Here is a 24,998-nt window from a genome sequence, read left to right as displayed (position 1 = left end):
CAGGCTTGTGGGGAGACCCCGCCTGGGGCCTGGGAATGGGTGGGGAGCCCTGTGAAGGATGCCTTCTTTACCAGGTCTCTGGATGGACGAAATTTGGGAGGTAGTGGGGGATGCTGCCCAAACTGACTGCCTCGGGGGGATAATGGAAATTTTATAGAAGGAAAACATTTTAAACTCGTCTCTTCCCACCTGCACGTTCCTCTGGTTCTCCTCCACCAGCACGTCTGTGTTCTCTGCTGACCAGGTCTTGTGGTTGTAAATACCTTTTCCTTAACTAATTTTGAAAATTTGGAAGCATCCCCTTCTTTTGCTAATGTACTGTTATCTTCAAATCTCTCCAGAAAATATTCAGCCCCTTTTTGTCCCCAACTCTCTATAACAGAGATCATTGCCAGGGTCGATGGCTTGAGCACAGCAAAGCTTCCAGAGTTCTGACCCTTCCAGGCTGGCTGATATAAAATCCCTTACTGCATACAAAGGAAGAGTGTGCAAATTCTGTGAAACAATTTTTTTTTTTCAGGGGGAAACTGGTAATCCACGAAGAGAACAAACTGTTTCTGAACACTCCCACACCATTTATAGCCCAACAGGCAAAATGCTGTTTATACATGAGGCCCATCAAAGCAGAGCAAGCCACACCTCTCCCAGAGAAGATTTTTGTTAGCTGTGATTGTGATTTATTCGACAGGATGGAGAGTAATAAGACTATTAGGCTAGGCATGCATGAAGCCTGAGGCTCTCTAGCCATAACCTGTATTAGTCCGAACCAGTGCCATTTCATTGCAATGCATATGTAAGAAAGAAAAACTCCACGAAATATCACTGAACACCTGGGTCCCACAGGTGGACTCCCTGGTGGCTCAGATGGTAAAGCGTCTGCCTACAACGCGGGAGACCCCAGTTTGATCCCTGGGTCGGGAAGATCCCCTGGAGTAGGAAATGGCAATCCACTCCAGTACTCTTGCCTGGAAAATTCCATGGATGGGGGAGCCTGGTGGGCTTACAGTTTGTTGGGTCGCAAAGAGTCAGACACGACTCAGCAACTTTCTTTTTCTTTCTTTGTTTCGGTCCCACAATGACGGTACAACTCTCACTGGGGATTATGCACCTTAAGGCTTCCAGGAAAGGACCCCTTGCTCTGAAGTGAGTCAAACGCTGTTGGGTCCCCATTTCCAGGAGGCAAAGTGAACAAGCACAAGTATGTGGTGGATGGACACTGCAGAAGGGAGCGTCTGTCTGTGGTGTAAACACAGGAAGGGAGTGGGCCTACTGAGGAGAGCTGAGAGGGTCTCTCTAGGCTGCTACATTGGACCCCCAGATGTCCAAGACCCGCTAGTTCTTTTCCCAAAGCAGGACAGCCTATGTCCCCCTTCAGAGACTCCCTGCTCCCCCCAATTCTTCTCCCAGGACCCACCCCACCCTGTGAAACAGATGCAGGACAGCTCACAGAGGCAGAGTTATTAAACAGCAGTCTGAGCTGACCAACATTTTCACAGGCTGCCTCCTCGGAGACGACAAGTTTCCCGTCCCCAGAGATGACCAAACATCAGCTCAACATCTATCAGCAGCGACTGCGGCTTCCTCAGAAACAAAGAAATACCTATCAGACCCTTCTTTCCTTCTTCTAGAACCTCCTATAAAAATGTACCTGGGGCATGGATGAAGAACCAGATATAGGCTAACAGTCCCATGGTTACTGGGTCCTGTGATTTTGTGCAGGTCACTTCTCTTTGGTCAAGTGGGGATTTGGGCTCATAGAAATCTGAGCTGGCTCCTGGGGCGAACATTCTGTGACTTGTAGTCATTGTTGTTTAGTCACTCAGTCTTGTCTGATTCTTTGAGACCCCATGGATGCAGCACGCCAGGCTTCGCTGTCCTTCACTATCTCCTGGAGCTTACTCAAAATCATGTACATCATGTCAATAATGCCATCCAACCATCTTATCCTCTGTCACCCTCTTCTCCTCCTGCCCTCATTCTTTCCCAGTATCAAGGTCTTTTCCAATGAGTCAGCTCTTTGCATCAGATGGCCAGAGTATTGGACTTTAGCATCAATCAATGGAAACAGTGAGAGACTTTATTTCTTTGGGCTCCAAAATCACTGCAGATAGTGAATGCAGCCATGAAATTAAAAGACACTTGCTCCTTGGAAGAAAAGCTATGACAAACCTAGACAGCATATTAAAAAGCAGAGACATTACTTTGCCAACAAACGTCCATCTGTGCAAAGCTATGGTTTTTCCAGTGGTCATGTATGGATGTGAGAGTTGGACTGTGAAGAAAGCTGAGCGCCGAAGAATTGATGCTTTTTTTTTTGAGCAACTTTCACTTTATCTAAAGATATTGAATATAGTTGTCTGTTCTATACAGTTGGACCTTGCTGTTTATCCCTTCTATATATAAAAGCTTACATCTGCTAACCCCAGCCTCCCATTTCATCCTTTCCCCAACCCCCTCTCCTTTGGCAACACCAGTCTATTTTCTATGTCCATGATTCTGTTTTTGTTTCATAGATAGATTCATTGTGTCATATTTTAGATTCCACATATAAAAGATATCATATGATATTTGTCTTTCTCTTTCTGACAGTATAATCTCTCGTTGCATCCATGTTGAAGCAAATGGCACTATTTCATTCTTTTTAAGGATGAATAGTATTCCATTGCATACATGTACCACATCTTCTTTACCCATTCATCTGTTGAGAGACATTTAAGTTATTTCCATGTCTTGTCTATTTCAAATAGTGCTGCTATGAACATAGGGGTGCGTGTATCTTTTTGAATTAGAATTTTGTCTGTATATATGCCCAGGATTGATGGATTACATGGTAGCTCTATTTTTAGTTTTCAGAGGAAACTCCATAGTGTTTTCCACAGTGGCTACACCAACTTACATTCCCAGCAACAATGTAGGAGGGTTCCTTTTTCTCTACACCCTCTCCAGCATTTGCTGTTCACAGACTTTTTAATGATGGCCATTCTGACTGGTGTGACATGGTACCTCAGTGTGGTTTTGATTTGCATTTTCTTAGTAAGAATTGATGCTTTTGAACTGTGGTATTGGGGAAGACTCTTGAGAGTCCCTTGGACTGCAAGGAGATCCAACCAGTCCATCCTAAAGGAGATCAGTCCTGGGTCTTCATTAGAAGGACTGATGTTGAAGCTGAAACTCCAATACTTTGGCCACCTGATGTGAAGAACTGACTCATTAGAAAAGACCCTGATGCTGGGAAAGATTGAGGGCAGGAGGAGAGGGGGACGACAGAGGATGAGATGGTTGGATGGCATCACCGATGTGAAGGACATGAGTTTGAGTAGGCTCTGGGAGTTGGTGATGGACAGGGAGGCCTGGCGTGCTGCAGTCCATGGGGTCGCAAACAGTCGGACATGACTGAGCAACTGAACTGAAGTGAACTGATTCCAATGAAAATTCAGGACTGATTTCCTTTAGGATTGACTGGACAGTGGCTCAAAAACTGTCATTCCAAGTCCAGCTCAGATTAGCTTTGTCCTTCAGACAGGAGGGACAGCTGGAAGCATTATCTGGTGGCTTTAGAAGGACCCGACATGGCCCTGGGCTCTAAGTTCTCTCAGCTCCCACCCTGACTCCCAATGCCTGAAATGTTAGCCTCCTAGTTATTCCCTGGGGATTTGAATCCTCCCAGAGACTGATCAGGGGTTCTGCACTCAAATGCAAATTACGCCATTAAATGCTATAGGGGTGGGAGGAGGGATTAGCTGGCAGCCCTGGGAGCCTTGCCTAAGGCCCTTGGGAATGACAGCCCCCCACAGGGGTAGGTCAGGAGGGAAAGAGTGGAAAAAGGGAGTGAGCTCAGGAGGGGTCAGAGGCCTCTGGCTGCCCCCACTTCATCTCCAGTGTGCTCTGGAACACAGGCCCTGGGTGGGGGACTAATCCCCGGGCCACTCACCCTCTGCATTGTCATGGCAGGGTCAGGACCCCCACCCCATGTGTCACTGGCTACACTTTTGGCCCAAAGTGCCCTGTGCTAACTTGCCATTCTCCAGGCTAGGCTCAGAAACCAGGCACATCTCTTGTTCCTTTCTTTTCTCAGAGGCTCAGAGAAGTTAGGACTGAAAGCAAGGAGAGGGGCTGCAGAGGCTGAAGCTTGGGGAAGGGCACACAGAGAGTGAGTGGCAGGGCCAGCTACGAACCAGCTCCAACAGAGTAAACCAAGCTCTCCTTCCTGCCCTCTCCCCATTCCACCCCACAACCCTTTCCAATCAGCCAGTCTAAAATTACCATATTTACAGCATCTGCAGCCAAGCCGAGCACTAAACAAGATGAATAGCCATGACGCACGAGCTGAGTAAAGTATGCGGCAGGGCGGGGCTGGGCTGGGCACCAGGGTGAGTAAGCCGCAAAGGGAGACTGGTGCAGTCCCAGGCAGGGTGATGGACAGGATTCACCCGGCACTAAATGGAAGTGAGGGAGGGGCAAGGAAGCCCTAGCAAAGTCAGTCTGCTAGAAAGAGAGAGAGGGAGCAGTTAACAAAGGAGGGGAGAGATAAGAGCTATAGATAAACGGTGGATATAGTTAGATAGATGTACTGTGCTGTGCTAAGTCGCTTCAGTCTTGCCCGGCTCTTTATAGCCCTATTGACCATAGCCCGCCAGGCTCCTCTGTCCATGGGATTCTCCAGGAAAGAATACTGGACTGGGTTGCCATGCCCTTCTCCAGGGGATCTTCCTGACCCAGGGATTAAACCTGTATCTCTTACCTTTCTTGTATTGGTAGGTGGGTTCTTTACCACTAGCACTGCCTGGGAAGCAGGTGGATAGATAGATAGACTATGAGAATATGATGCAAACTTTACAAAGCTTCTCCTTTTCCTCCTTTAGCTTTCCTCCCTAAGAGGAAAATGTTGAGGCCTGTAAGACAGGATCCTTTAAATTGTGTGTGTGTGTGTGTGTGTGTGTGTGTGTGGTGGGAGTCCTCCACTGGAGGACTTCTTACAGTGGGACACCCATGTCTCTGAGTCCCCAAGCAGCCTTTTCCAGGTAAGCTCTGCTCAGCCACACAGACTACATGACTCCATTCACAGAAAGGGTCTGAAAGTCTGGGCGATGAAGCTCTGGGAAAAACCGGGGGGACGATGGGAGTGTGTTCTGAGTCAGGGTGTCCAACACTCTGTCCCAGCCTGGCCTGTTCTTTCCCTGGGAGGGAAAATGCCCCCGCCAAGAGAGTGGAGACTCAAGACCTGCAGATGCTTTCTCAGAGAATTTCAGAACCAGGGGGAACCTAAATCCACCGGTGATAAGGGGAAGAGATGGGCTAAGGAATCTAGGTCCGCAGACTCAGAGACGTGACCTGATTCTCCCATCCTGAGGCTCACAGAAGATTCCCTGGCACCCTAGGGCTCTGAGTGAGCCAGACTGTTGGACCCCTATGCTTCTCCCTGGAGTCAGAGCACCTCCACTTTGGTCTGATTTCCAGGCTTCTTTTTAGGTTTTCAGTTCTTTTCCACAACATTTTCAGTGATGAAAATCAGTATGGAAATCACCGGTCTGCCCCGGCAAGCAGGAAGTGGAAAGCAGTACACAGTGGGTGGAAGGCAGGCAGGCAGGCAGAAGGAGGGTCTGTAGAAACAGGGTGGGATGTGGCAGAGGACGCTGAGAAAAGGAGTGTGCCCCGAGGCGGGGTTGGGATCAACTCTTCCGTGTGAACCAGCTCTCAGAGGAAACCATCTCCCTGAAAGAACTGGAACCAGCCGCCATCGCCCTGCTGGACCCTGAACCAGACCCCAGAGTGGGGGCTGTCTGTCAAGCAACCGTCAAGTCCCCTTGAACCATTCTCAGCAGAAGGTGATAAGAGGCAGGACATGCTGGTGTTGGAGTCATAACTGCCCACCTGAAAGGGTTTCCAAGCTGAGGACATCCTCAAATAGGCACACCATGCGGCACATGTCTAAATCTGGCCCCGCCCTCAGGGTCTTTCAGAATGTGAAAATACTGATAAACTACACAGAGGTGTTTCTGTTCTTCTTTGTGGCCCAGAATTGCTAAGAACCTCCTCCTTCCCCTACATCATTAATATGGGAAGAAGTAGGCAGTTAGTCACCAAGATGGCGGCTACCATTCTCTTGGCTCTGTCCTGTGTGTGTGCTCAGCGGTGTCCAACTCTTTGCAATCCCACAGATAGTAGCCCTCCAAGGTCCTCTGTCCATGGGATTTCCCAGGCAAGAATACTGGAGAGGGTTGCCATTTCCTTCTCCAAGGGAATCTTCCCAACCCAGGGATCAAACCTGTGTCTCTTGCATCTCCTGCATTGGCAGGCAGATTCTTTACCAACTGTGCCATCTGGGAAGCCCTGGGTAGACCCATATTTCTCAATTAGCCAGGAATCCCTCCTCCCTTCTCCTATCTCTAAGACCTCATCTTCTGTCTCTTCCACTGGGTCCTCTTTTCCAACCTCCCTTAAATTATATTTCTTCCAGGTTTGGGCTTCTGCCTTCTCTGAACTCTACTCTGAGTGCCCTCATTCTCTGCTGGCTCCATTCATCACACGAAACCCTGTGACCTCAGCCCCCACCACCTCCTGAATTGCCCGCATATATTTCCAACTGTCTGCTGAACATCTCCAGTTGGACGTTCTACAGTTGTCTCAAATCACACGTGTCCAAAACTGATCTCATTATCTACGCTCTCCTGCTTCCCATGACAAGCCCCTCCATGGTCCCTCCCCTATCCTTTCTCTCTCAGTCAGTGATATCACTGGCCACTCAAACATCCCAATGGAAACCTTAGAATCACCCCTGACCCCTCTTTCTCCCAGATCAAGGTCTGTCGGTGTTAACTCTGATGAGCCCTTTAACTCTCTCTCCCTTCCATCTGTGTCACCTTTAGGCTCTTAGCATCTCTCTGCTATTACTATCCCTCCTAAAGGATCTCCCAGGCTTGCATCTCCCTCCACTTTACAAACAGGAGACAACTGTCTAAACACAGATTTGATTCAGTAAACGTTTGCTGAGGGCCCACTCTGTGCCAGAACTGGGCATACAACAATAAATATGACTGGGAGGATCTCTGTCCTCTTCAGGCTCACATCTCAGCTGGGGAGTCAAAGGGGAAAAAGCACAAGACACATGAGTGAATAAAATACTTTTAAATTGTAGTAATAAGGGGTAGTGTGAGTATCTGTGCCACCAGCCATGTAAAGATCTCCAAAGGCTCCTCAATATCTATAGAACAAAGTTCAACTCCTCAGCTTGGCATGTGAGGCCCTTGCCAATCTGGCCCAATCTTTTTTCAATTCCTCTTCCACAACTTCCTCTACCCTCAAGCCCCTCCTTTCTGTGCTCCAAATCCCATTCATCTTTGAATCCCAAGTCCCTTGTTACTGGCAAATAACAGATGGGTAATAAATGTTTGGGGAATCAATGTGTGGATGAATGAATGATGGATAGGGTTCCAACCAGAGTAATGCCCTCTCCCCTTTCTCACATCTGCTCTTTGGTGAAGCTTTTCTGCAATGGCTCCTTCCCCTGAGTCTCCATGGTGTTTCCACTGTTTCTGCCCCAGGTACTTGTAATATTTGACTGTCTCTCCTGCTAGCCTGCTAAGGCATTGAGGGAGGTCTTGTTCCATTCTGAAAAAATGCCTGGCACAGAGTGGGTGCACGAAACACGCCAGTTGAATTGACTGTGAAGAGCATGAAGCAAAGGCAAGTGATTGTTGTCCTTTGTAGACTATTTCCTGCTAAAACAATTTTAGTGGCCAAAATATTTGGATGGAAAGAAGCAGTGTGGAGACATCCATTGCCAAGTGGATGGCCAGAGGCACACACCTCCTCCTGTTCAAGGAACAGCTTCAAAGAGCCTAACTTTGTCACTGAGTCTTTGCCTTTGAAAATATTTTTGCACAACCAAGGAGAGAACAATGAAGCAGATATGTGTCAGTGGCGACTGGTGCTCAAAGATTTGCCTGTATTCATGTGAACAGACACTCCCCTGGGTTGTGAGTTGGTTCTAGGGTTCAGTTCATCTCTTCAAAAGATGTGCAAAGAAACAGCACCATTTCCATCCTAGCAACTAGGGTACTTGTTTCTTTCCAATGACCTTAAATGGAACCTATCTTCTGTGCTCTCATCCTTGGAACTTCCTAATCATTAATCCCTAAGACCAGAATAATTGAACACAGGGGTCTGTAGGTCTTTGGTAAATACATTCAGAGTCCCTGGCTCCTTTGGCAGGATAAGGGAAAAGTGGACAGGGAACCAAGAATAAAAATTGCAATAAAAATCCGATTAAAGGTAAGAATGAAAGAGGAGTTAGATTTTCTGAAACTTTTTTTAGGCTTGGTGCCTGCTCTCAGAAAGGTACTGGGCATGTGCCAATCTGCCTGGCTTTCTCAAATCACTGTTGATTCATTTGAATTTCACACATGGTCACCTCATCCTCTTTTCTTTTCTCAGTCTCCCCAGAAAGCACCCCACCCCTGACCTGAGCATTTCATTACTCCTATGTCCTTAGGGACCATTTCAGATTTTTTTCTTGACAGCCGTATTTTATTCACTCTGGTTCAATGTTGCCAACTCAACTGTCCTCAGCCAAGCCTCCAAAGGAAATGTGATCCACTTGCTGCGTCAGATCATTTGGAAATAGATACGATTGGCTTGGAGTCACTCCACGCGGGCCTGTAAAATTGCTGTCTTTCCTTCTAAGTGGGTTGGGTTAAACCCAAACTGAGGCAAGAGGTTTCCAAGGAACACAGAGGAAAGGACTGGAGTAAGTGGTGGTGATTCAGTCAGGGGACCTCTTGCTTCTGAGTCAGTATTAACCTTCCACTGGCAGCAAGTATATGTAGGCTGCCTTCACAGTCAAACTAAAACAGTGAGGTCTTCAACACTGGGGTTCATGAAACATTTTCCAAGAGTAGCAAGGATGCAGGCTTGGTGTGAATCTCTTCATTCAAGCCAATTTCTAGCTTAAAGTTTTGTGTTTCCAAAATAAATGAAGGTTAGCTAAATCAATTTTGAGATTTATGTATCTTGTGTAAAGCTGGCAGGGTATCTATACTTCCACTGGGCCAGCTCCACAAAATACCATTGAAATTCTCACATGTATTGTCCTAAGTCTCTCTGGAATCTTAAATAGGGGTAATGTATTCTTTGAATTAATTTTGCACTGTCATTTTGTTCTAATTAATTAAGAGGTGTCTGGTATAATGAAAGAGCCTAAGTGGGGAATCAGAAAACCAGGTCAAAGCTCAAACTACGTCATTCACTGGGCAACTCCCTTACAATACCTCAGTTGCCTCATCTACAAAATGGGAATTGTGCTACATGTTTTGCAAACCATAAAGTATCATATACATTTAGGGAGGTTTCAGTCTTAGAAATGCCTCTGTGATTGAAAATGAAGGGCTTCTCCAGGTTCCACTGAAGTAGTGGGTCAGAATAGCATGATAGGGATATGAACGTGGGTGCTCAGATCAGCAGGACACTGGCCTGTTAGCAAGTCTAGTTCCTACTGAAGCAAAATGCTTTAATCTCATTAATTACGATTTTTATATATCTTTTATTTGGAGTAAGTCTTAGAAGCAAGCTATTCAATCTTATACTCAATGGAAGAATTTTTCTAGATTTTCAATAATATGCCTTTGCTATTGGTATAGCTACTCTGAACAATGTATGATGATTTTTTAAAAATTAAAAATAGAGCTACCACATGGGCATATATCCAGAGAAAATCATAAATTGAAAAGATACATGCACCCTAATGTTCATAGCAGCACTTTTTTACAATAGCCAAGACTTGAGGCCGCCTTAATGTCCATTGACAGATGGATGGATAAAGGAGATGTGGTACATATACATATATACAATGAAATAGTACTTAGTCATAAAAATGAATGAAATAATGCCATTTGCAGCAACATTGATGGACAAGAGATTATCATACTAAGTAAGTCAGAGAAAGACGAATTATTATAGGAGATCACTTACATGTGGGATCTAAAAAATGATACAAATGAGCTTATTTACAAAACATAAGTAGATTCACAGACATAGAAAACAAATTTATGGTTGCCCAAGGGGAAAGAGGGGAGATAAATTAGGAGTTTGGGATTAAAATATACATACTACTGTATATAAAACAGATAACCAACAAGGACCTACTGTATAGCAAGAGAACTATACTCAATACTTGGTAATAATGGAAAAGAAAGTTAATAAAAGGGATATGTATATCCTATATATCTGAAACTAACACAGTATTGTAAATCAACTATATTTTAATAAAAATTAAAGTGGAATTGTATGCCTTTGCCATGCTATGTCTTGCTAAATTGCTTCAGTCCTGTCCAACTCTTCACCACCCCATGGACTGTAGCCCACCAGGCTCCTCTGTCCATGAGCTTCTCTAGGCAAGACTACTGGAGTGGGTCACCATGCCCTCCTCCAGGGGATCTTCCTGACCCAGGGATCGAACTTGCATCTCTTGTGTCTCCTGCATTGGCAGGCAGGTTCTTTAGCATTAGCACCACCTAGGAAGCCCCAGTATGTCTTTACTGAATGACCTCTAGGCCCAGGACTTCTAGGTTCTGGAAGAGATGTATAAAAGTCTTTGACTTCAAGGAATTCTGTGTGTTGGGGAAGGGGAGATTTTACACAGACGATCCTGGGGAAAAAGCTGGAAGTGGGATGGTAGAAGCTCTCTATGGAAGAAGTTAACAAACAGCAGCCCTAGGGCCAAACCCAGTCTACCTCTTATTTTTGCAAAGTTTTGTTGGAACACATGCTCATTGGTTTATGTCTGCATTATCTGTGGCTGTGGCTGTTTTTGAACTACAATGGCAGAATTGAGTAGTGACAAGAACAGTATGGCCTATAAAACTTTTCTGGTCTTTTACAGAAAAGTTTGCTGACCTCTGGCCACAAAGATTACACTGACAATATAGCTTTGCAATGAACAGAGTTATTTGGTTGACATAAAGCACAGAGCAAGTTTTGGGGATGAGAAAACATACCCAAAGAATACTGTATGCCATCCAGACTCAGCTTTCCTGTCTCACATGTAAGGGTTTCCAAAGCAAGGAATCTTCAGTCATGAGGGACATAAGCGCTGTTTTAGTCACAGAGGACATTCCCACTGTGGACAGGCATGATTAATTGATTGTGATGGGCAGGCTCATCCTATCAAGACTCTGCATGTGGTAGGATGTGGCTCCTTGGAAGGAGTGTGGCATTTCTCCTTGGAGAGGGGCAGGTGGGCCGTTTACCTATCACAGCCAGTTCTCTTTAACCATCTATTCCTTGCCACAAAGAACTGAGTTGCCAGATTTGAATAACTTAACCTATACCCTGTCAAGTCTTCAAGGAAAGAAGGGATAAATTGAATTGGGCAGGATAAGGAATTCCAGGGGGTACAGAGGTCAGGCAGTCTCCGGGCAGGAATAAGCACTAAAAACCCTGAAACATCTAGGAGAGTTTTCTTCTCTTTCTTCAGAAGGAGAGTACACCCTCTTCCTTTCTGCTTTTCTTATTAAAGCACTTGGAGGGGAAAATGAAAATAAAAAACAAAACAAAAGCAATTACAACCATTTTTTTATGGCCAAAGATGGAGTTAGGAAAGAAAATAAAAAACAACAACAAAAAAAACATGCTCTGGTTTTCACAACTCTAATCATCTGGCCCTACTCTACAAAATCTTAAATCTTACGCCTCATGTGAATTCTTCATTTTAATGATGTCTGTTTCCTTCTCGCAAACACACCATTCAATTTCACCCTCTTGCTCCTGATGAAATTGGAGTCCTCTCAAGCCTCCCTCAGCTTCATAAAGCTTCCCTCACCACTCCTAAACCCACTCTCTCCTCCTCCCCCTGGCTAGCCTCCTTGTGTGCCTCTGTAATTGTTTTAGGTCTTCCCAGATGACTTTCATGGGGTGGATGTATCTAGAACCATGCTAAACCCAAGTTTACAAATACTTTTTGTCTGACCATCCAGCTAATAGTATATGTCATTTAGAGAAAGGAGGGATCAAGCTGGAGAATAAATAACCCTCTCATTTCTCTATGAAGAACAAGCTCTTAGGAAAGTAGCAGGTGAATTAAACTGAATAAGAGTGAGATGGATTTGTGACGTTCACGGTTTGTGCGGTCAGAGCTTATCTCATTCATCAAGGATTTCTGGGTTTTAAAGAGTTCTGATGACCCTCACACTGGTCTGCAGTGGACCCCTGGGACTTTGAGCCTCAAAATGAACAGAAGAAACTCAGAATTTTTCTCCTATGTTTGACCTCAGCAAATAGTTGGAATTCTCTAGATCTTGCATTAAAAACAAAACAAAAAGAGAAACAAGACAGGATTCACTGATGACTTGAAAGCACTTGTAAAGAGCTGAGAACAGACAGATCTGTCCAGCGGATTCTGTCCATGTTACCTCGGCCCAGCTGTTGGGGTCAGATGCCAGCACAGACATGCTCTTACAAGGATACATCCTGCCAGGCTTACAGGGCCTACAGGAAGTACCAACACAGAAGACAAACCTAACACCCTTACTTATTGCATCCATAAAAAACAGCAAATGCAGGAGGCTTAGCTCACAGCAGCCTAGAAGATGTGGGGCCCAGTTGGAGGCCATACTTAGCATCCTTTCACCCAGATGAGGGAAAAAAGTCCCTCCTTTCTCACCCCTTCCCCAAAATTAAAACAATGAAAATCAGTTCTCATTATCCCGATAATTAAGTCCCATTCAGCCAGCTGACAGCGGCCAAAGAATGATTTTTCTGTGCTGCACTGTGTGGCTGCCCTCCATGGCCCCATTCATGGGCCACTGTGTGCATTCAATCACCCTTAGTGGGCTGAGCTAATGAAATGCTAGGGCCTTGCCCTGCCCTGACCCTGCTGCTATTTCTATCTAAGCTCAGCACGTCCTTTGCTTGACAGTTGCAACCGAACAAGCAGATTTTTCTCTCCCATCTATGGAGTGTAAAGAGCCTATTTTGGCAGCCTGTGGGGCTGGGGACCCCGCTGGAAACCCAGTGAATGCCCCTGGAGGTTAACTTGCAAAGCTGTTTTCCAGACTGAGAGGCGGAGTGGAGGAGGGGTAGAGTGCTGGAGACCTGGAGGCATTGAGGGCTGTGGCCCCCATGCATGGGAGGAGGAAGGGCAGGGGGCTCTTCTAGGGTAGAAAGGGAAGATGAGCCTGGTAGAAGTAAGGGGCCATGCAGCAGGGCAAGCTGATTTATCCTGACGCAAATCTGAACAAAAGCTCTTTGTCAGTTATCGAAAATCTCCCTCCCTCACTGGGGTCAAAGTGAGAAAATCCATCTCATTTGGTCCCCAGTTTGCAGAGCCTGGTGAAAGTGGGGCGATCTCTGCCTAGAGACTGCTCCCTTGAAATTCCTAGCTCTTGTTTTAATGATTCCCCAAGACTCAGAAGTTAGGGAACAGGATACTAAAATGATGGGGACTCAGCCATATTAAAATTTAGGGAATTAGAGTTAGCTAATGAAACCAAAACCTGAAAAACAGTTTTCTTTGAGGAAAGGTGGAGAGAAGAGGTTCCAAATGTACAAAAATGTGTGAGCCTGGTGGCTTTATCTGGAAAGGAGACATCTAAGGAAGGACCTGAGTCAGGGATGACAAACTCAAATGCCCCCAGCGGCCAGAGCGGTCACCAAAACGAGTGAAAGCAGACAGGTGGGAACTGTAGCCAAGGAGAAAACACCTGCCCATCCAGGGAAGGCAGTTGAGATGCAGCCTCTGCCCCTTCCTGCCACACAGATAGGCAGGCTCTGAATGACATGATTTTCTGTGTTTTGTTAAAAAAAGAAACCAGAAATCTCTAATTCTTATATGACATCTCCAATTGTTAATGTTGGAAACTAATTCAAGATGTTTAAGAAAAAAAAACCAGACATGGTAGCCAAACAAAATATGTTAGCATACTGCAAGCCCACTCCTCACGTTCTCAGGGTCTGGGCCAAAAGCACAAATGGAGGCCCATGTATCACATGTCTAAATACTGAAAAGGTAAAAATCAAGCTCACTAACTGTTAAAATATGCTCTGTCTGCCTGTAATGAAAAAACATGCCTTCCTGTAATGACCTGGAAATTGAAAAGTGAAAGTGTTAGTTGCTCAGTCATGTCCGACTCTGCAACCCCATGAACTGTAGCCTGCCAGGCTCCTCTGTCCCTGGGATTCTCCAGGCAAGCATACTGGAGTGGGCTGCAAAGCCAGGTATACATTCAGAGTTCGAGGTCACCTTGGAGTTCCTTACAGAAATGGGGCAGCAGCGGGGAGTGCTGGTTCCTGGTCCCCAGCTTTCTGTCCCCTCTCCTGGCTCTGTCCTCTGTTACCTGGGGCCTCATACATTCACACAGACAGATGCTCCAGCCCACAAGTCCAAGCTCTGGCTCTACCCCTACATTTCAAACAGTCACCCTTTGCTGTCCCTCTGGCTTAGTGTTAACCACATCAAGCGTGCAGTCTGTCCTTGGGGAGGACAGACCCAAATGGGCTTAGAGACCCAGCACATGGTCTAGAAGAAGGAGCATAGGCTCATGCTGGTCATACCTCTTTGGTCCATGGTATTAGACAAGGGCCAGAGTTAGGCCCTTTAAAGCATGGGTTTCAAGGCAGGGGTTCCCCTTACCAAGATCTTGATGAAAGTGAAAGAGGAGAGTAAAAAAGTTAAAGCTCAACATTCAGAAAACTAAGATCATGGCATCCAGTCCCGTCACTTCATGGCAAATAGATGGGGAAACAGAGGAAACAGTGGCTGACTTTATTTTGGGGGCTCCAAAATCACTGCAGATGGTGATTGTAGCCATGAAATTAAAAGACACTTACTCCTTGGAAGGAAAGTTATGACCAACCTAGATAGCATATTAAAAAGCAGAGACATTACTTTGCCAACAAAGGTCTGTCTAGTCAAGACTATGGTTTTTCCAATAGTCATGTATGGATGTGAGAGTTGGACTGTAAAAAAAGCTGAGTGCCAAAGAATTGATGCTTTTGAACTGTGGTGTTGGAGAAGACTCTTGAGAGCCCCTTGGACTGCAAGGAGATCCAACCAGTCCATCCTAAAGGAGATCAGTCCTGGATGTTCTTTGGAAGGACTGATGCTGAAGCTGAAACTCCAATACTTTGGCTACCTGATGTGAAGAGCTGACTCATTTGAAAAGACCCTGATGATGGAAAAGATTGAGGGCAGGAAGAGGAAGGGATGACAGAGGATGAGATGGTTGGATGGCATCACCAACTCTATGGACATGAGTTTGGGTAAACTCTGGGAGTTGGTAATGGACAGGGAGGCCTGGCGTGCTGTGGTTCATGGAGTTGCAAAGAGTCGGACACTACTGAATGACTGAACTGAACTGAAATATCCATGGAGGAATTGGGAATTGTGGGAATTGGTTGTGCTAGAATACCTAACACCCATTTTCCATGCCTGACAACACCCTGTTTTCTTTTGGGGGGATAATCTCTTCCCCATAGGATACAGTCTGTGAATAGAGCTGGTTATTAGGTGATTTGTGATCTAAGTTAGACCAATCAGATGCTTCTTCACTGGAATATGAGTTTTGAGCAGAGGAACAAAGAGAATGAAAATGTTAGGAATGTCACAGAGCAGCATATCCTGAACAGACTTTTATGACCCTTTTTGTGATTCTCACTTTCTAGAATTCTTACCTCCTAGATTCCAGAACTTGATTGCTTCTCATCCATTTCTGTGACTGGGTCTCTAGTCGCCCCTCATGCCTGTAGGCATCCTACCTTCTTCTTTTAAACTCCCTTGGGCTTATGTTAGCCAGAGGTGTTTCTGTTACATGCAACCAAAGAACTTTAAGGGACACAAGTTATTGTATTCATTTATCACTGTACCTAATGCACCATGGGTGGAGAAGGAAAGGGCAACCCACTCCAGTATTCTTGCCTGGAGAATCTCATGGACAGAGGAGCCTGGCAGGCTACAGTCCATGGGGTCACAAAAGTTGGACATGACTTAGTGAGTAAACCACCACCAATGCACCATGGGTACTGACCTTCAGTCCAGTTTAACCAGTGTTTATCGAAACCTTCCATATATCTTGACCTCAGGGTATCTCCCTGAAGGATACGATGTAGAGACTTAACCCCAAAACAGTGGCACTATCCCAGGTTTCTTTTACCCAGTTACGTGGATTCAGTTTCCTTCTCAGTTTTCCCGAATTGTGGAATGTTCATTTCATTTTTCTCTTCACAGCATGAGCTGTTCAGAAAACGGCCAGCAGACTCTCAGCACTTCAAAGGACACTCCCAGAATGAGTATGTAGTTGGAATCAGTATGACAGTGAGTCAGCCTGGTGAGCCTAAGGCCTGCTGTAAGATCGATGTGTCAATATCACATGCTTAGAAACTAGCTTCCAGTGCGCCTGACTGCCCTTGATCAAAGCTAGTGGAAAAGGCTGAGGGTTTGCCAGGTGGAACGAAAAATAATGAAGAAGGGGGATACGTGAGGGGTGGGTGAAGATATAGAGGAAAGAAATGAGAAGAACTAGGAACCGATAGCAGAAAGTGCTTGGGTCACAGTGAGAGATGGACATGAGTATATGACATTAGGGGCAGCAGATCCCTAGACCAGCTTTTGAAATCAGTAGCAATATTTATTGCTTAACTTTTAATCTCATTGCTTTCATCATTTACCTTCACCTGGTCTCTTATCTTGATACTGTTCTAGATATGGGCCAACCACAGGGGTAATTTAGAGGTTAAGAATACAGGGACTCTAGGCAATGGCACCCCACTCCAGTACTCTTGCCTGGAAAATCCCATGGACGGAGGAACCTGGAAGGCTGCAGTCCACGGGGTTGCTGAGGGTCGGACACGACTAAGCGACTTCACTTTCACTTTTCACTTTCACGCATTGGAGAAGGAAATGGTAACCCACTCCAGTGTTCTTGCCTGGAGAATCCCAGGGACGGCGGAGCCTGGCGGGCTGCCATCTGTGGGGTCGCACAGAGTTGGACACGACTGAAGTGACTTAGCAGTAGCGGTAGGGCCAAACTATAACTAGAGTGTGTTTGAATTTCAGCTCTACCACTTACTAGCCCAATGACCTGAGTTAGGCAAGTTATTTAACCTCTCTGTGCCTCAACGTCCTGTCCTATAACATAGGGTGATAATGATAATGCATATAAACATTTAGCATATTCTGGTACATTAGTGCTCAACAAATATTACCTACAATTATTCACTCAACCAATGTTGAGCATCTATGATATTTCATTCCAGATGCTGTTCTTGTCCTTGGGATATATCAATGAACAAAATAGACAAAGATCCCTGCCTCCATGAAGATTACATGCTAGGGCAGGTGGGAGTAAGGGCAGAGACAATGAGCAATGTTGGTGCTATTTTTAATATCTGACCCAATTATTATTATCTGACCCAATACCCACCTATTCTGCCAAACTTTCTGAAATTCCTTTAAATCTTTATCCTCTTCTTTAAGCATTCCGCTCTTCTTGGTGTCTTAAATGAAACCAGTATGGCCCTGAGGATGTTTTTTCCCATTGCCCTCAAAAGTGGGTTATGCTTTTTCTCTCACTGTCCACATATCCCAAAGCCTGAAGATAGATAAGCTGGTTTCCTTTCTCCTCCTCATCTTATATAAACCACAGCTCTTCCTTAGGCTGTATCCCTCTTTTCCCATTTTGTTGCTGTCATCAACAACCTCCTCTTTACCCATTTATTGCACACTGAAGCACCCAACGCAGCCTCCTCCGTTTCACCCCTATTTCTGTCATTCTTCATGACTTTAATATCTTGAATTCCTTGGCTTCCTCACTTCCAGTGATCTGTTCTTCCACTTTCCTCAGCTACGTTAAGATGGCTATAGCCTAGGTATCGGAGAAGGAAATGGCAACCCACTCCAGTATTCTTGCCTAGAGAATCCTGTGGACAGAGGAGCCTGGTGGGCTGCTGTCCATAGGGTAGCACAGAGTCGGACATGACTAAAGCAACTCAGTGTGCATGCATGTGTTGGAGAAGGAAATGGCAACCCACTCCAGTATTCTTGCCTGGAGAATCCCAGGGGCAGAAGAGCCTGGTGGGCTGCCATCTATGGGGTCGCACAGAGCCGGACACAACTGAAGAGACTTAGCAGCAGCAGCAGCAGCAGCAGCAGCAGCAGCAGCAGCCTAGGTATTGTCATCACAACTTTTCAAGTCTAGATTTCATTTGTCATATGATCCAACCACCTGCTTCAGTTTTCCACTTAACTTTCTCTAATATTTCTCCTCTAATCAATTAAGCAACCTGCTTATTTATTACTTTTGTGTTGTTTTGCTCTCTTTTGTTCTACTTGTCACCTCCTCTCATGTCCTTGTTTTTCTCTTTATCCATCATCAGTGTTATGGCCCATGATTATAAACACTGCCTACAAATACTACAAATATCCTCTACTTCTTTGCCCCTCTTTCCTCGAATCAAACTTGCCTACCACAACCCCAAGCTGATTAAATATGACTACTGGAGAAAATAATATACTGAATTGATTGATCAAACTTTAAATAGATGACTACTGCACTCAATATTAATAAGTGCATCAATAGATGAGTGCTCATCAATAGATGAACACTCAATATTGCCCAGAAATCCTACATTGTTTTCCTAGTAAGTTCATTCCTTTTTTTTTTTTTTCAGGATCACACTTTATATCTCTTCTCCCTCTCAAACCTCCAATGATCACCTACTTATAGCTGATGATCTCAACTCCTGTCTCAATGAGAAATAGAAATAATCAGAAACTCTCCTATCTCCCCATAATGACATCTCCAAGTATATTGGTGTAGTATGTCTTCCCTCTCATTACAACAGAAGTGCCCTTCTTCTTATTTAAATAAGGTTTGGCTTTAAAGCCAAACCTCTCTATTTGTGTTTAAAAGCCCATCTTCTCTAGATATCTCAAGAACTTTGTTCCTGAGGTCGTTGTCCCTCTTTTCTGCATAATCAGCTTCTTCCACTCTACTAAGTCATTCTATCCACATAAGCAACAAAGTGCCCATGTATCTCTCATCTTTAAAAATCTTCCCTTCTGACTCAACATTCTACTCTGGCTACCATCCTATTTCTCTGTCTCCCTTTTAATTAGTATTACCTAGTATGTATGAACCGCATTGGAGAAGGAAATGGCAACCCACTCCAGTGTTCTTGCCTGGAGAATCCCAGGGACGGGAAGCCTGGTAGGCTGCCGTCTATGGGGTCGCACAGAGTCGGACATGACTGAAGCGACGCAGCAGCAGCAGCAACAGCAGTATGTATGAACGGAGAAGGCAATGGCACCCCACTCCAGTACATTTGCCTGGAAAATCCCATGGATGCAGGAGCCTGGTAGGCTGTAGTCCATGGAGTCGCTAAGAGTCAGACACAACTGAGCGACTTCACTTCCACTCTTCACTTTCATGCATTGGAGAAGGAAATGGCAACTCACTCCAGTGGTCTTGCCTGGAGAATCCCAGGGACGGGGGAGCCTGGTGGGCTGCTGTCTATGGGGTCGCACAGAGTTGGACACGACTGAATCGACTTAGCAGCAGCAGCAGCAGCAGCAGTATGTATGAAATGATAGTGACTTTTCAGACTCTACTTTTGGAGAAGTTTTAAGTTCATGGCAAAATTGATCAGAAGGTTCTGAGATATTCCTGCCTTCCACATATGTAGCCTCCTGCATCATCAACATCCCCCACCAGAGTAGGAGCTTTGTTAAACTGATGAACCCACATTGACACATCATTGTCACTCAAAGCCCATTGTTTGCTTTGGTATTATACAAATATATAATGGTTTGGCTTTAGACAAATGTGTAATGACAGGTATCCATCACAGTATCTTATAGAATAGTTTCACTGCCCTTGAGATCCTCTGTGCACTAACTATTCATCTCTCTCTCCTTGCTGGCCTCTGGCAATTTCCATATTGATGTTGTATTAAGCAAACTTGCTGAATTCTTATTATCTAAAATAATTTTCCTTATACTATGGATTTTCCATGTAAGCAATCTTGTTATCTTTAAAGAAAGATAGATTTGACTCTTCCCTTTCCAATTTTTATGTCTTATTTTCTCTCTCTTTCTATTGCACTGGTAGATCTTCCAGAATGATACTGAATAATGAGGGTGGTAGTAAGTATCATTATTTTTTTTTCTGATTTTAATGAGAACATAGTTTAGCTCTGACTACAAAGTGTGATTCTAAAAGGTATTTGTTACATATTCTTTATCAAATAAAGGACGCTTCCTCTTATTCTTAGTTTACTGAGTTTTTATAACAAAGGAATTTTGGATTCTATCCAATGACTTTCCTGCATCTGTAAAAGATCGTAAACCTTTTCTATTAATATTTTAATTTATTACAGTGATTTATTATATTAGCAGCCTCTGATGTTGGGTAGTCCTTCTATTTTTAAGATAAATTTCAATAGAGAATTTAAAAAATACACACATACACACCATCATCATCTCTTTTATTTAGGGAATTTTCACCTAATTTGTAATAGACTAATGGTTTTTCCAGTGGTCAGGTATGGATGTGAGAGTTGAACTGTGAAGAAAGCTGAGCACAGAAGAATTGATGCTTTTGAACTGTGGTGTTGGAGAAGACTCTTGAAGTCCCTTGGACTGCAAGGAGATCCAACCAGTCCATCCTAAAGGAGATCAGTCCTGGGTGTTCACTGGAAGGACTGATGCCAAAGCTGAAACTCCAATACTTTGGCCACCTGATGCAAAGAGTTGACTCACTGGAAAAGACTCTGATGCTGGGAGGGATTGGGGGCAGGAGGAGAAGGGGACAACAGAGGATGGGATGGCTGGATGGCATCACGGACTCGATGGACATGAGTTTGAGTAAACTCTGGGAGTTGGTGATAGACAGGGAGGCCTGGTGTGCTGCAATTCATGGGGTCTCAAAGAGTTGGACACGACTGAGCAACTGAACTGAACTGAACTGAATCTATAATTGTAAACTCGTAGACTTCATATCAAGTTTATACTAGCCTCATAAATTGGGTAATTTCCCCTCTTTTTCTACACTCTAAGATTGTTTGTATTACATAGACGTTTAGCTGTTTCTTGGAGAAGGCAATGGCACCCCACTCCAGTACTCTTGCTTGGAAAATCCCATGGACAGAGGAGCCTATTAGGCTGCAATCCATGGGGTCGCTAAGAGTCGGACACGACTGAGCGACTTCACTTTTACTTTTCACTTTCATGCATTGGAGAAGGAAACGGCAGCCCGCTCCAGTGTTCTTGCCTGGAGAATCCCAGGGACGGGGGAGCCTGGTGGGCTGCCATCTATGGGGTCGCACAGAGTCGGACACAACTGAAGTGACTTAGCATAGCATTAGCTGTTTCTTGATAGATTGGTAAAACATTCCAGCAAAACTACCTAGGCCCAATGTCATTTGAGTGGCAAATTTTGAATATCGATCAGTTCTTTCATGGAATACTGACTCATTTGAATTTTCCAGTTAAATATCATTGATTCAATTTTGAAATTTTTTTTTCTAAAAAGTATCGATTTCATCCATTGGCATTAAGTTGCTTACAGAGCTGTTCATAAAATTGCTCATCCTCCTTTATGACAATATTTTTCATCCCAACTACATATGTAGATATGAGCCACAGTCTCTTTTTAATTCTTAATATTATTTATTATGTTTTTTCTTAGTTTCTTGAGCTGCTGTATCAAGTTATATCTGTGTTACTAGTAATTGCAAATAATCAACTTGTTGATTCCATTTTCTTTGTTTGCGTCTCTGTTTCTTTTCCACTAGTTTCTGAACTGTATTATTTTGTTCTCTGCTTTTTTTGGATTTGAGCTTTTGGTTTCCTTGCTGCTAGATTTAAACATTTAGCTCCTTCATATTCACTCCATTTTTTTATTAATGAACTTTAAGATTTTAAATTTCTCTCCTAAGTATTGCTCTAGCTATGTCCTTAAGCTTTGATATATAACTACATTGTTTCTATTTTAACAAATGAGTTACTCAGGAGATTGGTTTCCAAATGTATTCTAAACTATTTTTTATTGTTTTCTTATTTGTTGTCAATTCTTAAAAATTTGTTGAGACTTTTTGTGGACTGTGATGTCAATTTATGTAAATGTTGACTGTTTTCTTAAAAAAGAATATGTATCCTTTATTGTTGAATTTTGAGTAAAGTGTCAGTTTGTAGTTATAGTTTTTAAGTTTTTAATAAGCATCTTCATAAAAATGAGTTTAAATTTCCTACAATGATTGTACATTTGTAATTCTCTCAGCTTTTATTTTACATATTTTGAGGTTTTGAGATTATGCTTTTAGAGGCATACAGCTTCATGAATGTGATGTCTTCTTGATGTAGTGCTTCTTTTGTTATTATGAGTTTCTCTTTATCTCTTTTAACATAATATGTATTGACCTATATTCTATTTGTCTGCTATTGATACTCTGATCCTCCCCCTTTCTTCTGGTTAGGAATTCCTGGTATATCATTTGCCATCTCTTTATTTCTAAGTTTCTGTGTGATTTTGTCTTTTGAAAATAGGTCGTAGCTGGATACTTTAAAAATTCTTATCTGATAATTTCTAATTTTTAGTAGGTACATTTAATCCATTTATTGTGGTTAGTATTATATTCGGCTTATTTCTTCCATTTTATTTATTCTAATTATCTTTCTTTGTTTCTTCCTTTTTTTCTTCTTTTTTGCCTTTTCTTAAATTTATAAGGTATTCTGTATCCCATATTTTCCTGTTTGGTTTTGGAAGCTATAGACTGAAGTTCTATGACCCTAAAGTTCCATCTGAGCCACCAGGGAAGCACCTTTACCATCTACATTTAACTGCAAATGTTTCAAAGTATAAAGATTTTCAGTATTTTATCCTTCTCTTGAATAGGCAAGAGTCTTAGTACATTTTAACTAATGAACACTCCCTTTCCCATCATATTATCTTGATTAATATTTTGTTTAACCATTAAAAAAAAGTATTTTTATGCTCACTAAGGATTCTTGATTTATATACGCTACTAAAGATTCAGTTTTGTGTTGTAATACATCCTTTAATGGCACTTTTAATGAAGGTTCAAGGCTGATAAACTCAATTGTTTTTAATTAAAAAAAAATTCCTTTATTTTTAAACTCACTTTAAAATGATAGTTTAACTAGGTATAAAACTCTAGATTAACAATTTCCCCCCTCAGATTTTTTAAGATATCACCCCCTTGTCTTCTAGAATCTATTGTTATTGAGGAGTCTACCATCAATGCAATTTTCATTCCTTTATAAGTAACTTCTTTTTCTTCAAGTACGTTTCAATATTGCCTTTTTATCCTTGAAATTCTACAGTTTTACTGCAAATATAGAGATATGGATTTATTTTTATTTATTCTGCTCAGTATTCAAAATGCATTTTTCCAATTAATATGTTTTCAAATGTTGTTTCTTTACCATCCCAAGTTTCTTCCAGAACTTTTATTAATATTAGACATAAATTGGAACTTCTCAATCTCTTTCATGGCCTTAACTTTGACTCTGGGCTACTTTTTTTGGGTGATTTCTTCAAGACAACCTTCCCATTCACTAATTCCCTCTTCCTCTGAATTGACTAGAATATATTCTATCTAAAGATTTTACCTTTCTAACTGGTTTTCTTTTATATTTACCAGTTCTCCTTTCATTTATGCCTGCTCTGTTTCATAATTATCTTTTAAAAATGGATGTTATTCTTTGAGTATTTAAACCACACAAAGTTTTTGTCAGATTGTCATATTAATATCTTTTGGACAAAACTGATCTAACAAGTGTTAATTTTGTTGACTGTTTTTCCTAGTGTTGGGTATCTTTTTGAATGCCCATTTGAGTGGGTGTCCTTTTACCTTCTTTCTCTTCATCTTTTCTATCCTAGAGGTTTTATAGAGGTCTCTGGTTCAGAACTAAATGACAGCTTGAGATCCTGCCCAACCATGGTATTAGTGATCTCTCCCTGAGTAGTAGAAGCATGTGGTTTTTGGTTGCTGAGCTGTGAGTACTTCCTTGTTCATCTAAAAAGGCTTACAGTTTCATGGAAGCAGTTCTGGTAGTGTCATCAGCTTTTTTTTTTTTTTTTTTTCCAACCTTCTTTCTCTAATGAGAAAGTTCTACTTCAGTGCTTAATGTTAAGCCATGAACCTAACTCCAGTCATCAACTCTGCTTGGAGCAATTTAGTCCTCCTTACTCCACAGGAGCTTCTTTTTATCCTTCTAGATTTGAAATTCAGCCAACTGCAGCTTCAGCATTGTCTACCATTTCAACATTAATTCACTGAGAAAAAGAAAATTAGCTTCATTTGTGGAAGCAGAATTATTTAGAGTTGGACAGACCAGGGTGCCAGCCACAGACCCACCACTTACTAGCTGGAAGTCTGGGGAAAGTTATCTAACTTGTTTGATTATGTTTAAATTCATCAGTTAGAAATGATAATACCTACCTCACAACTTTGATGGGATGAAGTTTGAAACAGTGTCTGGCACCCAGTAGATGCTCACAACATGCATTAGAATGATTATCAACCAATCATTTTAAAACATAAATATTTAGTTGCAAACAAATCCATATTTGTAACCAGAAGTCCCCCTCCCCTAAATATGGGATCTGGACTTAGAGACTTTCTCCTCAGTACTCTCTTCATGCCTCCTTCCTGGTACTTGCTGATCAAGATGCTTAATAATATGAATTTTAACAGGCTGATCATAGGTTCTTACAACAGATCAGGTAAAATTTCATTAATTTAATTTGGACTTTATGATTTATATCCAACTGTCAAAGTATTCTTGAGATAGTTTATAATAACAGACACATGTACAATAAATTAGATGAATAAGAAAAAGAGAAGTTTGAACCATAGAGGAGAAAGGGGGAATACTTATGCCAAAAACCTGAGCTAATTGTTTCTGTAATTGAGAATTAAATTTGTTTAAGGCTTTTTGGCAGCTGAAGGCAAAAGAGTGGAAAGTGATGGGTGACATAGTTCTCAAT

Source organism: Bos indicus x Bos taurus, chromosome 10 (assembly GCF_003369695.1).
Source record: "Bos indicus x Bos taurus breed Angus x Brahman F1 hybrid chromosome 10, Bos_hybrid_MaternalHap_v2.0, whole genome shotgun sequence".
In the NCBI taxonomy this organism is placed as follows: Eukaryota; Metazoa; Chordata; class Mammalia; order Artiodactyla; family Bovidae; genus Bos; species Bos indicus x Bos taurus.
Note: the sequence above shows the minus strand (reverse complement) of the source record.